Source organism: Cyanistes caeruleus, chromosome 15, assembly GCF_971803275.1.
Source record: "Cyanistes caeruleus chromosome 15, bCyaCae1.hap1.1, whole genome shotgun sequence".
NCBI classification, from domain to species: domain Eukaryota; kingdom Metazoa; phylum Chordata; class Aves; order Passeriformes; family Paridae; genus Cyanistes; species Cyanistes caeruleus.
This window is the reverse complement of record NC_141715.1, coordinates 13,253,346-13,266,694: the sequence shown is the minus strand read 5'-3', so window position 1 is coordinate 13,266,694 and position 13,349 is coordinate 13,253,346. Positions and strand designations below refer to the sequence as shown.

Below are 13,349 nucleotides of genomic sequence, written 5' to 3'. Positions count from 1 at the left end.
AGGATATCTATTGCTGCCCTCACCTACAGGGAGGAGGCTTTGAAGACAGGGTGAAGACATGACAGTAGTTGTGCATCCTCACAGATTTTGAGTCCAAGTAAGAGAGGCCATTTCCTTGAACCACCGCATTTCTTGATCACCCACCTGCCTGGGGTGGCTACACAGCATAATATATGTTCAAGGGTGTGGTATGGCAGAAACATCACAGTGCTCTCCCTTCTGATGGAAGAGGTAAAAGTCTTTATAAAGAACTGCTGCTGAACTTATCTGCCATCCACTTTCACCTTTTTTCTGACTTTCATCTATTTTTGGCTGAGAATGTCAATTTTCTCTCCTAATAAATAAGAGCATTTCATGAGTTACACAGTTACCAGAATTCAGGGTTTAACTAAAAATACTTTGGGTTTGCAAAAGCCAGTCAGGCTGCTGGCAACCCTTCCTTTTATATTCATCACATTATACAAATTTCCAAACATTTAAGCCAAAGCTTGAAGTTCAAGGTTGCAACCCATCTTTAATCATCTATTAATATTACCAGAGAGCAGTTCTGGAATATTATGGTCATTTAATTATGAAAAATTACAAATTATAAGCATGGCCATATTTTACAAATAACACTGTGCTTTTACTTCAGCAAGCAGAATCAATGGTATACTGGTAAAACTTGGTTTGCTAAATCCACTGGAGTGGAGGTACTGGACAACTCCCTCTCAAACCAACTTTAGAGTTTCCCACCTGTCTAGTTCTCTACATTTGTCATGACAGACAAAGTTAAATTAAAATTTCTAAACCATCACCCTAGGGCAAAACTTGATAGAAAAGCATGGAACAATCCCCTTTAAAACCAGCATCAAAATATATCCTAACATTATAAAGAAAACACACTGTAATTTTTGTGTGCATTTACTCCCCTACTCCTTTTTAATAGATGCAATTTTCATGAAGTCTAATCACAAAGCACTACTCAAATGGGTGTCTCACTATTCTTTTTTTGAGAAGTCTAATTCAATGGATCACAGCAATGAAATCTTGTATTCATCAAGGCATGTGTTTAGGCACAGAGGTTAGATGTCACATGTGTGATTGATAATGTTTGTTTTGTGCTCTGCTTTTCAATAACTCTTCACTTTAAGCAGCATTTTGCTTCTAAACAGGAGTGGGTGTAAGGACACTCAGCATAATGGAATGGGCCAGGTTTAATTCCCTTAATCACTTGGTCAGGGCAACGGAATTAACTGTCCACATCTGTTCCCTCCGAGCACACATGCTTAGTTTTCCCTCTTATGCAATAAAGGAGTGTGGGGTCATGATGCCACATCTAGCCTGTCTTTTCCTCCAAATCTGAATCCACAGGGAAAACCAACAAGCTGACTATGGATCAACACAGCCTCATTTTAGACCACAAAATACTTGTGATATGGCAAAACCAACTCCATCTCGAGCTTCAGGAGTAACTTCTTATATGACATGCCACATATGGCCAAAGAAAAAAGCAGAGCTGTTATGCCAGTTGTAAATAGATGGGCAAAGAGAAAACCACATTAAAACCTCGATATAAAATGGTTTCTTAATGAAGATGCTCTTGACAGACCACTGAAAATGGAGTGTAACTGCACTCATGGTAAGGGTGATCTGTTCAAGACCATGTGATCTGATAAAGATGATGTTCAGCGTCCTTAGTCACACTGATAGAGAGCTCTGGAGAGCTGCTCAACAAAGGCCAGGGAGTCAAAAGAAAATTTGGAAAGGTGTGATTAAAAATGGCAATTAATTTAGACCTACTGTTTTGTGCTTCTGCCTTGCCTCTGAAACCCTGTGTTTCTGTACTCTGAAGTCGTGATGATGGAGGTCAATTGCTCCAAGCCCCTGGTGTTCACAGAATGGTCATTACCATGGTGCTCTGCTCAATCTGGAGCCACCTACACTCACCTCATTTTGACATTTATATCAACTATGCTTGTTTAAGGATGAAGACAGAGAAATCCAAAGTTCAGGGAAAAAAAACCAACAACAGATTTCATGCTGGGAAACAAACGCTGAATCACCAAAAGGGGACAGGAGGAGTCACCAACAGGCAGGTAAGTACAGGGAACACAACATGAGTAACAGGGAGCTTCTAGAAAGTGACAAAACCCATTAATTTACAGGAATAGCTGCACTGTTTGCTGGTATAAGAAATAAACTAGTTTTGGAGAGAAGGAAAACAACTTTCTCCTTTAAGGCCAAGGACAAACAGGAAAGGTAGAAAATGTTATGTTTTACCAAGAAGTTGTTCTCTGCAGCAGCTGTCATAAGAGATACTAGATGCAAAAGGAAAGACGACCAGGAAAATCTACAGGTCAGATGACAGCTGGAAGGTGGGGGAAAACTTCCTGAAATCATTTAATTAAAAACTGATTAAGAATCTTCTCATTTACACCCTTTGTAGCAACATTGCTGCTGTTTCATTTGGACACTGACTGCTTTCAGTCAGCATTTTGTCCCTTGCCTGACCTGAGCTAAGGGTGATTTGAAGATAGCAGGTTAAACACAAAATAATCCCCTCTCAAGGCCATGGCAGTCTGTGAAATGAGGCAGGAGGTAAGACACCTCTTAACTCTCCAGTACGTGATATTGTACAGGGTAAGGCAGGAAAGCAGAGGCTGACCGTGTGTGAGCAGGGGACCTGGGGGTGCTGGCATCCCAGGGGACAGGGGGCAGCCAGTGCTGCTGGAGAGAGCAGGAGGGAAGCACAGCAGCACTGGGGCATGAGCTGGGGGCACACCTGAGCCCCAGCATCCCTCGGGATTCTGTTTACATCATCCCTCATCCTCCTGGGCAACCGCTGCCAATTCCTGCACACGCACAACCCGGGACAGCGGCGCTTCAAACCCATCTGTGAACCTCTGATTTTATCACCACAGCAAATAATAAAGAACTGCAAATGAGGATGATAATATTGCTTGTTTTACATGCAGAAGGTCAGAGAGCACGAATTAGTCACTCTCCTGTGTAGGCCAGTGCTGGCTGGCTGGCGGGGAAGAAGAGCCTACAAAGGGCACAATTCCCTCTCTCTCAGTTAAGCAGAGCATGTGGTGCTGTGATTCTGCCTCATCTCGTCCCTGAGCCCACTAACAGCCAGGCAGCGTGTAGGAGAAAATAATCAACTACTGTCTGGAGATAAGCAACATTTTATTTCTCCTGGGAGCAAGTGGGGGAACCAGGATGCAACAGCTGTTTTCAGTCACACTATTTCTGCCTTGGACTTCTCCCACTACACACACTGCCTTACTACGGCTTGAAAGGAGTTGCCTATATTTATAAATACAGAGAGATAAATAGCTGTGTCTGAGTGTGTGTGTGCATCTGGTTGTAATGCAAAAGTAAGGAGAAAATATCCTTCCCACGCACATTAATGCAAATGCAAAGAGAAAATATCCTTCCTACAGACATTTATTTTAAACTGTGTGTGCTAGCATTTTTTTATTTTAGAAAACTGATTACTTCATCAATGGATTGTGTCCTCACTGCACTTAGCAGTTTGGAAAAAAAAAAAAAAAAAGAATTCAAATGTAACTCACAGGACAAACAAGTATTTATTTGAATTTTTAAACAGCTTGGAGATTTTTCTTCTCCATTTCCTACAATAATATAAAGCATGTTAAATGGAAAAACGTGTTACAAATGCAAATCCTCTGTAAGTGAAAGCGTATAGAAAAAGAATAAAGCTATTGAGCAAATGGCAAAACATTTTTTCTCCCAGCACAACTGGAAAGCAATGCTGCCAAACAGTAGACACACCTGCAAAACCAGATTTAGGGAATAACTTAAATCCTCTGACCTGTACATTTTTGCAAATTGATCTAGAATTAATCCAGTGAACATTTAAAGATGGTGCTAACAACAACATTTTTTTGTAACTGGAAGTTTTAGGAACACTTGCTATGATATCATGACGTGTACCTAAAAGAGAGATAGGTTTAATAGCATTCAGTCATCCTATAATTACACAGCCTGTATACAACAACCATTGAACGATACAGCTAAGCCAATTTAGGACAATATGCTCATCCACTAAGCTATTACAGCTTAGAATGACGTTCTTATCCACTTTAAAGTTCAACTTACCATTAACTGTTTAACACTAATAGAGTTCTGAATAAATAAAGTCAACAAATTAGAATGCTATAGGTTAATTGTAATTTATGTGGCTGTGTATAAAATCCTGCTTCCATAAAGACGAAGACGGCAAAGAAGATAGCTTTGTGTTCTCGTAATGTGGTTTGAATTCTTCTACTGCAAAACAGCTTCTTACCACTACCATCTTCACCCAAATAAAAAATGGTTAGATAAAAACTAACAATTAACAAAGAAGATTTTGTAGAAAAAAAAAATATTCTTAAATCACAGCAAAGGCATCTACATTGTAAGCTTTTCCACATATGTGTGTAGGCACATGCAAATACGTATATATATATATTTATATATATAGTAAAGGCAATGCACCTTCTCAAAGCTCCTGATTTATATGATTTCCAACTGCAATTTACTGTCTTCCTTTCCCTAGTCTGTGTTCTAGTTCTTTCTCTCAAGTTCCTACATTCAACTCCAATCTGTGAGGGAAAAGCTAAACAAAACAACCCACAACAAAACAAAATCAAAGCCAAATAATACAAAGGATTTTCATCTTTATCTATCTGCCTGCATCTCTTGGTTATATAATCACAACTGTAATCTCTGGTAAATGCAGACTCAATCAGACAGCACAATAATGCTGGGGAAGATGTCTCCAAGCTGTGAAATGTCATCGAATCTAAACAGACTGTTAAAGCTTCAGAGTGTTCCCATCAAATGACCAGATGGGGATGCAATCATTCAAATCTCCTGCAACAGAAAGTGCAGCGAGACCATGAAATGTTACCTTCTCCATCATCTGTCTCAAATACTGGGAAGGAAATACGAAAGAGAAGCTTCTTCTCATGTGTCTCAACAATTCTGCAGAAGAGACCATACCAAAAAATAGGTTCTTTGGTCAAATAATGAGCACTTGTCTGAGGCAGAGCTATTTGCCATGCATTTCGATATAACACCAGGTGTTTGACCGGCACTTGTGAAGCATTCTGAAGACTCCACATCAGACCGCTCATTTCTATTCAGCAGGGCAGGAATCAAAGCTGACTTAAAAATCCAATATAGCTATCGCAGCTTTTTTTTTTTTTTTTTTTTAGTATTATAAAATATAGTCTCTTTGAGAATATATTTTCTGTGAACTGTGAAAGAATGAAAGAAATCCATAGTACTTGCAGTCTGAATCACACACAGAATTCCTATTTCTTGTGCTTCTTGTTTCTGAACTGTATCACCTTTAACCAAGGTGATAAACCACACACTTTTTATTACCAAGCTCCCCAAAATGATGTATTTACTATGCAAATTTTAGATTATATACATGAGACTTTCAAGTGGCCAGGATAAAGGAATACCTTCTTTCCTTCAGATCTATCAAAAGAGTCAGCTGCAGGTGAGATGAAATTTTTAAGTTCATTCATGGCATTTGGTACCCTTACCACATCCTTTGTGAGAAATCATGGCTAAGGGGGAGCCTGCATTTTCAGCTGTGGGAAGGGGTCAGGGTACAACTATCTGGGCTTCAATATTCCACTTCCAAGCACACACAATAAATGAAAAGTCCGCTAACAGAGAACGTGGCAATGAGAATAGTAGAATAAATCTTGCTTCACCATTCCATACCGCTTGGACAAGCCCAGAATTCAAAGTGCCAGTAGACTGAGATCAAGTATGAAAGTTCATAAAATATGCAGGAAAGACCTGTGAAAACACACATGGGTTTAAAATGCTCACCCACAATAGCTCGTATATCTAATTTGGAGAGGCCCAGGCATATTCCTGTGTATCCAATCATCACATGTACTTTATCTTCACAGGCTGTGTATTCACCCCCAGACAGATAGATATGTCTGAGGGAGAAAGGCCATCATGTTTTCTCATGTTCTGGCAGCTTGTCACATTCATTTCACAGAAGGAAAACTCTGTTCTTAAGAATCGGCATCCACTCTTTTAGTTTTGTTTCTCACACTGGGTACCATGCCAATAAAACAATAAAACAGCATCACTGCTTCAAGTGAGAGGAGAAAACAACTGACCCTGATACCAAATCTAAGAATTCCTACCCTTCTGAATCAGCATAATCCATTCATTAGTACTTCTGCTTTAGTGATTAAATACATGAGGAGCAGCTGAAGGAGCTGTGGGAGCTCAGCCTAGAGAAGAGGAGGCTCAGGGAGAACCTTCTCATTTTGCTCCCAAGGAACCATCAGCAGGACACGGAGAAATGGCTTCAAGCTGTGCCAGAGGAAGTTCAGGTTGGACAATAGAAAGAATTTCTTCACTGAAAGGGTGGTCAGGCCTTGGAATGGGCTGCCCAGGGAGGCAGGGAAGTCCCTGTCCCAGGAGATGTTCAAGGAAAAACCAGATGTGGCACTCAGTGCTTTGGTCCGGTCGACAGGGTGGGGATCAGTCAAAGGTTGGACTCAATGACCTTGGAGGTCTCTTCCAACCTTGATGATTCTGTGATTCCCAACACAGACCCAGCAAGGGCTACATCCCCCTCTGCAGGATAGAAGCCATTTCTCTTATCAAGGGCATTAAAAAGGCAACAGAGACTAAACTGAAGGGAATCCTACTGTTGAACAGCACTGACCCACAAGCAGTGCTGCCAACACCCAGGCCTGGCTCATGCTGCAAAAGGTAAATATTAGATAACAAAACTATGTTATGCAATTGGTTTTGACATGCCTTGGTCATCAGGCAGCAGCCTGAACTGCTCAACAGACAAAACACGTTCTCTAGTTTTCTGCATCACAGACAAGAAAAATCACAGAGATTAGGGCCATAACCAATTCAGAGCCAGCAGGACCATTAACTCTGTGCCCTCTAACCTGCATTCCTGTCACTCTGCATAGCTGCAACAAGCAAACAAATTTGTAACCTTCAGTGCAGCAGCTAAACAATATATAAATTTCCTGCTTTACATCTCACCTCGGAAAGCTCCATAGGTGCCACACCAAACTTATTAAGGACACAACAGCTATTCCTTCTCAGAAAAGGAGTTGGTAACTTTATTACATTTTTCCCACAGCATAATCAAGGATTTAACAGTCACTGCGTAGAAATAATCGATATGCCGAAGATGTATGAGAAATCTCTTCAGATGGGTTTTGCCCCAAAAATGCATATTGTGAAAGTGTAACAGAGAAGCAAATTAAAGGGAGAAACGTTTTAGAAAATGAGCAACTAAATTAATAAAGCTTTATGAGGTTTTTTTCTAAATTCTCTAACATGGTAAAATGATTTAAGACTTGCAGACTGCATGTACTCATTTGCTTAGTTTTACTACAGCAAAATGAAACATATTGCTAAATGAAACATAATGAAGCACACAGTTATTTTTTCTGCAGTAGTTCTAACCTGATTTATTTTTAATTTGAAAAAAACTAATCTTAAAACAATATTTTGCACATGCAGTACAATCAAGTACTATACTGTACTTTATACTATATTGTGATTTTGTTTTGTATCTGGAAGTAAGGCATAACCCCCTTTTCCAATACATTGAATAAAAAAGATTTTTTTTTTCAAATTAACCATTAGAAGTTTCTTAGTATCTGATGAAGACTTAGAGCCTTTTTAAAATAAGAAAGCATCTGTATTCCTTTCCAGTTTTCAGATACCAATCTCAAACTAGGCAACAATATTTTAGTACTAAAAAGCTCAATAGACATGATAGGAGTTATTTAATTCAATAATAATCTTATAGCTAATACCTCCTCTTAACACAAATTTGTGACTCTCTCTTCCATCTTCACAGAATCAATAATCTGTCCCACACCTGCTTATTTCTGAAGGAAATCAAATGTATACATGCATAGCCTTCCAAAAGCCAAGCAAATTTATCTCAACACGAGAACAAAGCAACAGCCTACATGGTGTTGTGCTTCTCCAAAACACATTCTGAGAAGCAAGGGTTTTATGCAGGATTGCTGACCAAATCTTCACTTGAAATATACTTTTGTAGTATTACCTTCACTTTAAACTACTGATTCACAGGGAAAAAGGCAGTTTCATCATGAGTTTTCTAATGCAAACTTACTACAGAGATACCACTAGCTGATGATAAACAGATGAATGATTCACAAATGCTAATGAGGAAAAAATATTCTACAATAACACATTTGATTTTAGCCACAATTTAGAAATGCATTTCCATGATTGTTTACAAGACATGACACATTCCTTCCAATGTCCTTGTAAAAATCCTCTACCTGAACATGAAAAGCCTCATCCATTAATCCAAATCAACACTACCACTACCCCCTGCAGAATCCCACTGCTGTAACAGCTCACAATACTGCAAACAAAAAAACCCCTACCAACTAGGAAGGCCAAAAGTGTCTAAGAGGCAGGTATTGTTGCATCACTAAGTTGCTGATTTAGTTATCTCCATGAAGGCATGTAGTGGGAAACATTTGTCTTTCCACAGTGATCTATTCCCTTGCATCAGGCCATCGGGCTGTCCAGGATGGCTGTTCAGCCAGCAGGTAAAGCAGCACAATGAGCCTTCACAGCTCTGGCTGCACTGGCAGGTTCAAAAATGCCTCTCCCCTAACAAGTCTGAAAACCCAGCTGGACTTCAACATCATGCATCAAGCTAAGCAGCATTAATTCCCTTCTTCAAGAGTCTGACAGAATAGGTCTGGTTTCCCACAAAATCACTGAAATACCTTTAATGATCACAGCTCTGTCACCAGGGGTGAAAAACCCTTCCTAACAAAACCTGAAGAAATTATTACACATTCTGACAGATTTTTTTAAAAATAACAATTCAGTAGCCATTTGCTATCTGACCTTCATTAGAATTTCCTTCGTTATCATGTTGCAAAAATCTATTACATTACTGACTGAGGCAATTAGTCACTAGAAAGCCACTACCATGTACTCCAAACTGGGGAATCATCATTACCATTAATTTCAAAGGACAGCTTTAAAAGAGACAATATCCAATATTTTACTTGCTAATTCCACTGTAATTTATATTTGAAAAGTACGTGGGAAGGTTATGCCAGCCTGGATAATCGGTCATTTTTCCTGAGCCATTTTGTTTTCTAGGGAAAGCCTCAGCACTATCTAGGGCATCCGGGGATACCTCAGTGGAATTCAGAGTTCAAGGAGCCGTTCTGCAGCACTGATACAGTGGTAGTCACAGAGGGCACCTATTTCCACTTTTAGAAAGATCACTACAGATGCAATACAGGGAAACAAGGATAGAGGCAGGGCATTCCCTCACAAAGCTATTATAGCTCAAATCTTTCATCTTCATTTCATGTGCAGGGACTACCATGAAGACTTTGCTCCTATTATCCTGTCCTCACAGTGTCCCTGTATGATGTAAATCGTGATCTACTTGTCTGTGCTTTTGTTTCTCACATCAGGTCTGTCACCAAATAAGGACACTGTCATTGTCTTTACATGGCACTTAGTGAAGTCTCAGCAGCTGTTGGATGCTGTTCTTAGGATACATGATGCCAAATGAATTGCCTGGAATATACAGATTCTTATTAGTGCAAAATTTCAGCTATGTTGTTAGAAGGCTGCTGCAGCACAAACAGAACAGCTCAGTAAAACAGCTATCTTACAATCTTAGCTTCCTTTCATACAGTAAGGGCTTGCTTAGATAGGAAGCCTGAAAAGGAAAAAAACAGTGTAATGGAAACAACACAATATCCTACCTTGACATTGCAAGGATTTTTGTATCCAGGTACAAAATTTTTACTCTTCTCTAACTATCCATGTTTTCAGCTGTCCTAACTCAACATTCCAGCTCAGCCACATGAAAAATACTTTTGATTTCTAAGAAACATACCTTGAAAAAAGTTGGAATGTTCTTTGTAGAAATCTGATTAAATATACCTATTTCTATTATGAAGTGCAGTCCAGTACATTGCAGAAAAATACAGCTGGGAGAGATCCCCACTGCAAAGTTGTCTAATCTGTCCCCTTTGTGCAGGACAGTATCAATGGTAATGCTATCATCCCAGATGGATGGCTGGCTCCTCTGTACTGTAATATCAGTAATGGTGAGGATTTCACAGCCACTGCAGATATACTGTGCTTTACTATTGTTATCATTTAAAAGGGGATTTGGGGTTTATTTGTTTTCTCTAATTTTTAACCTCAGTCTCACATGGTGAAAGCTTCAAGAAAGTCCCTCGGAGAGCAGGGTTGTTCAAAGGGTACACAAACTGAAATACTGTGCCAACTGGAGTAAAGAACAAATGAACTTTCTGGGCTGGAATTCCTGCAAGAAAGTGGGAAAAGAAGAAGGATAAGAAGGTCTGAGGAGAAGTCCTGTGGAACTCTGTGGTGAACAGAACACAAAAGCTGTGAAATGGTAGCTGGGGGAATTGAGCAGCCTGGTTAAGCATTCCTGCTCTGGCTATGTTTCCATACAGGGATAATGTCTCTGCCATTGTAAGTCATGACACTCAGAAGAGAAGATAACTGTTCTGAAAATGAGTCTTAACTGTAACACACAGACACAAGAAAGAGGAGGGGGGAAAAGTCTGTCTCATGGTAAAAGAAGCTACTCTCTGCAATGAAACTGCAAATTCATCTTGCAAAGTCTTTGATAACTCACAGGCAACAGACTTAGGGACAGCTATAAATAAACCACTTAAGAAAAGCAGGCAGCTCCAAGATCTAACTTAGTTTTCCAAAAAACATGTTTCCCATTGAGACACCATATTCCACTGTGAGCCACTGTTTCCATTATTCAGGGGGATAATGGATTAAGTCAGAGGAGGAGACTGAAATACTCCTTGTCAGGTGTGTCCCAGGAGTTAAGAGAAGCTCAGCTCTTGTATTCCAGAATTTCAGCTTTTAGTCAACACAAGACTTCAGAGATGACGAGGACATGGGAAACAAGGTGACAATGGAATTTTTAATCCACCAGTTTTAATTTGGGGGAGGCACAGATGCTTCTGGCACCTGTATGGCACAGCCCTGGTCAGCCCAGAGGTACATCCAACCTTGCCCACCAAAGGATTTCAGCTTGGAGAATTTTACAGAGAAAGGCTAAACTGGTTAAATATTATTCAAACAAACCTGAGCCTTGGTAATTGAAAGAAGAATCTAGTTCCATAATGTGCTAAAAGCAATCAGTTCATGGGCCACCTTGCTGCCACATACTTCCAAAATAATACAGCCAGCTTAGTTTGTCTTTTTTTCAAAATACTCTTGTCCATGTTCAGACTAATCACAAAGAGAGAAGATAGCCTCTATAATAAAGCTATCTGAAATTAAAAATTGGATTAATTTTTTTCCCTCCTACACTACTAGAACATCATCCAACTTCTACCATCTTTCAAAACACTTTCTAATTGAAACATTCGCAATTAAAAACAAAACAAAAAAAAAATCACAATTGCAAAAGGTGTGTAATTAGCAAACACAAAGGCACATATCTTTCCACAGAACTGATACATTTCAGGCAGAAAATCCAGTTCCCAAATGCACCTCCTACGGTGGGGCTGGAAGGACAGTGCAGTTTGTGAGATGAACCGACCGGCAGAATTTTGTCGGCTGTTCAGAGACAACAGATGCAGACCCTTATCTGCAGGACTGCAATAGCCCTTTTTCTAAGTGGAGAATAAACTTATTTTTCAATGCATTAGCTTATCCTGCAGCACTGTTTCCTTAGTCAAGGAAGGATTGTTTTCCATAATACAAAAAGCTATTACAGATTTACTATGTGAGCAAACTGGGATGTTAAATAATTGCTAAGTAGAGAAGACGAATAAACAGCTCTATGGACCTCCAAGCAATCAAAGTGGGAATAAACATCAATTCCTAACATTCAGCATTTAGCTGTAATCTGCTGGTAATGGACACAAATAAGAGCTCATGCACAACAGAAGAAATAGCACCAAGCACACACATAAGATATTTAGTCTACTCCAAACTTTATACTTGTAAAACCTTCCCCAGCAACATCATGGCTGAGGGAAGCAGGGTAGGGAAGAGGGAGAAAGGAAGGTGGAAGGGAGAAAAAGTACCACCTAAAAGAGATTCCTTTTAGGGTCATGGCACAAATGACCACAATAAATGGCATAATGGCATAAATGACCTGACACAAAAAATAAGTAACCCAACCACCTGACACAGAAAGCATTATGTTAAAATGCACATGAATATGCTTACCACAATTTCTGACACAGACAGACACATTCATTAATAAATCTGGGGAATTACACTCCAAAATATTTATGAACTGACTGAACTAAGTCAGCTAACCCTTGGTTATGGAGCTTAGATCCTGGGGCTTTACATCCAGCTATGCCAGACTCAAGCGTAGAGTAGATAAGTGATATAAGAAGGAAGACAGCAAGACATTTTTCAAGCACATTTTTGCTAGTTTACTATCTGGACCCAGCACACCAGCCACAGTGCTTCCATCTGCCTTGCCTGCCAAGAACCTTTTCTGCAAACAAGGCAAGACACAGATGGAGTAGCACATAGCTGCTCTTGAACTACCATGAGAGCCCCTGGTTTCACTTCTGCTCACACTGCCTAAATGGAAAACAATCTCAAACTAAATATTGAGCACCTTTTCTTTAACCTCAGCAATTCTTTATGCAATGTGTGGTGCCAAGCCTCATTTGTTTTTCTTTTTCTTTAAAGGAAAAACACCTAGAAACAAGAAGCAAGCCTCCCTACCCAGCTAAAACTGGATGGATAAGCAAGGTTTGATCCCAAGTCACTGCAATCACTGCAAGGCATAAATTAACTTCAACTACCACAAGTTCAAGTTCATATATATGTTTCTGCTTAGTCTGAAATCTATCTAGCTATAAATGATAGGCTTTGCTGTGCCAATATTATGGTCTACTAAGTGCAAAACAGCATTTCATTAACAAAATTGAAGTGGCATCTAACCATCTTCTAAGTATCCTTCTTTCAAACATATCAATTAAACTAAACTGCAAATGGACAACAATAGCAAAAACGTGTTCTAGTAGAGGCTGCCCTAAGCAGGTGATCCTTTCTCATGCATGGTCATTTGAACAACAGCAGGGCAATAATGACTATTCTCAGGATCAGACCCTAATAGTCAAACATACCTAATTCAGGCTTAACTGTCATTTTATGAAAGTGTTTTAATATTGCAAATTTAAAGACTCACCTATTCTGTAATACACAGGATGAATTACTTGTTTTCATAAAAGCTGCTTAAATACTTTTTGAATATCAACCAGGTTTCATCTGATAAGGACTAACCCAGTCTGACTATACAT

The 13,349-nt window shown here is 39.5% G+C and overlaps 1 protein-coding gene across 18 annotated transcripts in view; it reads right to left on the bottom strand.

Annotated features, from left to right (window-relative positions):
* The window catches only part of TENM2 (teneurin transmembrane protein 2), a 618,690-nt gene that overhangs the window by 596,011 nt on the left and 9,330 nt on the right, over window positions 1-13,349 (bottom strand). The window lies entirely within an intron of this gene.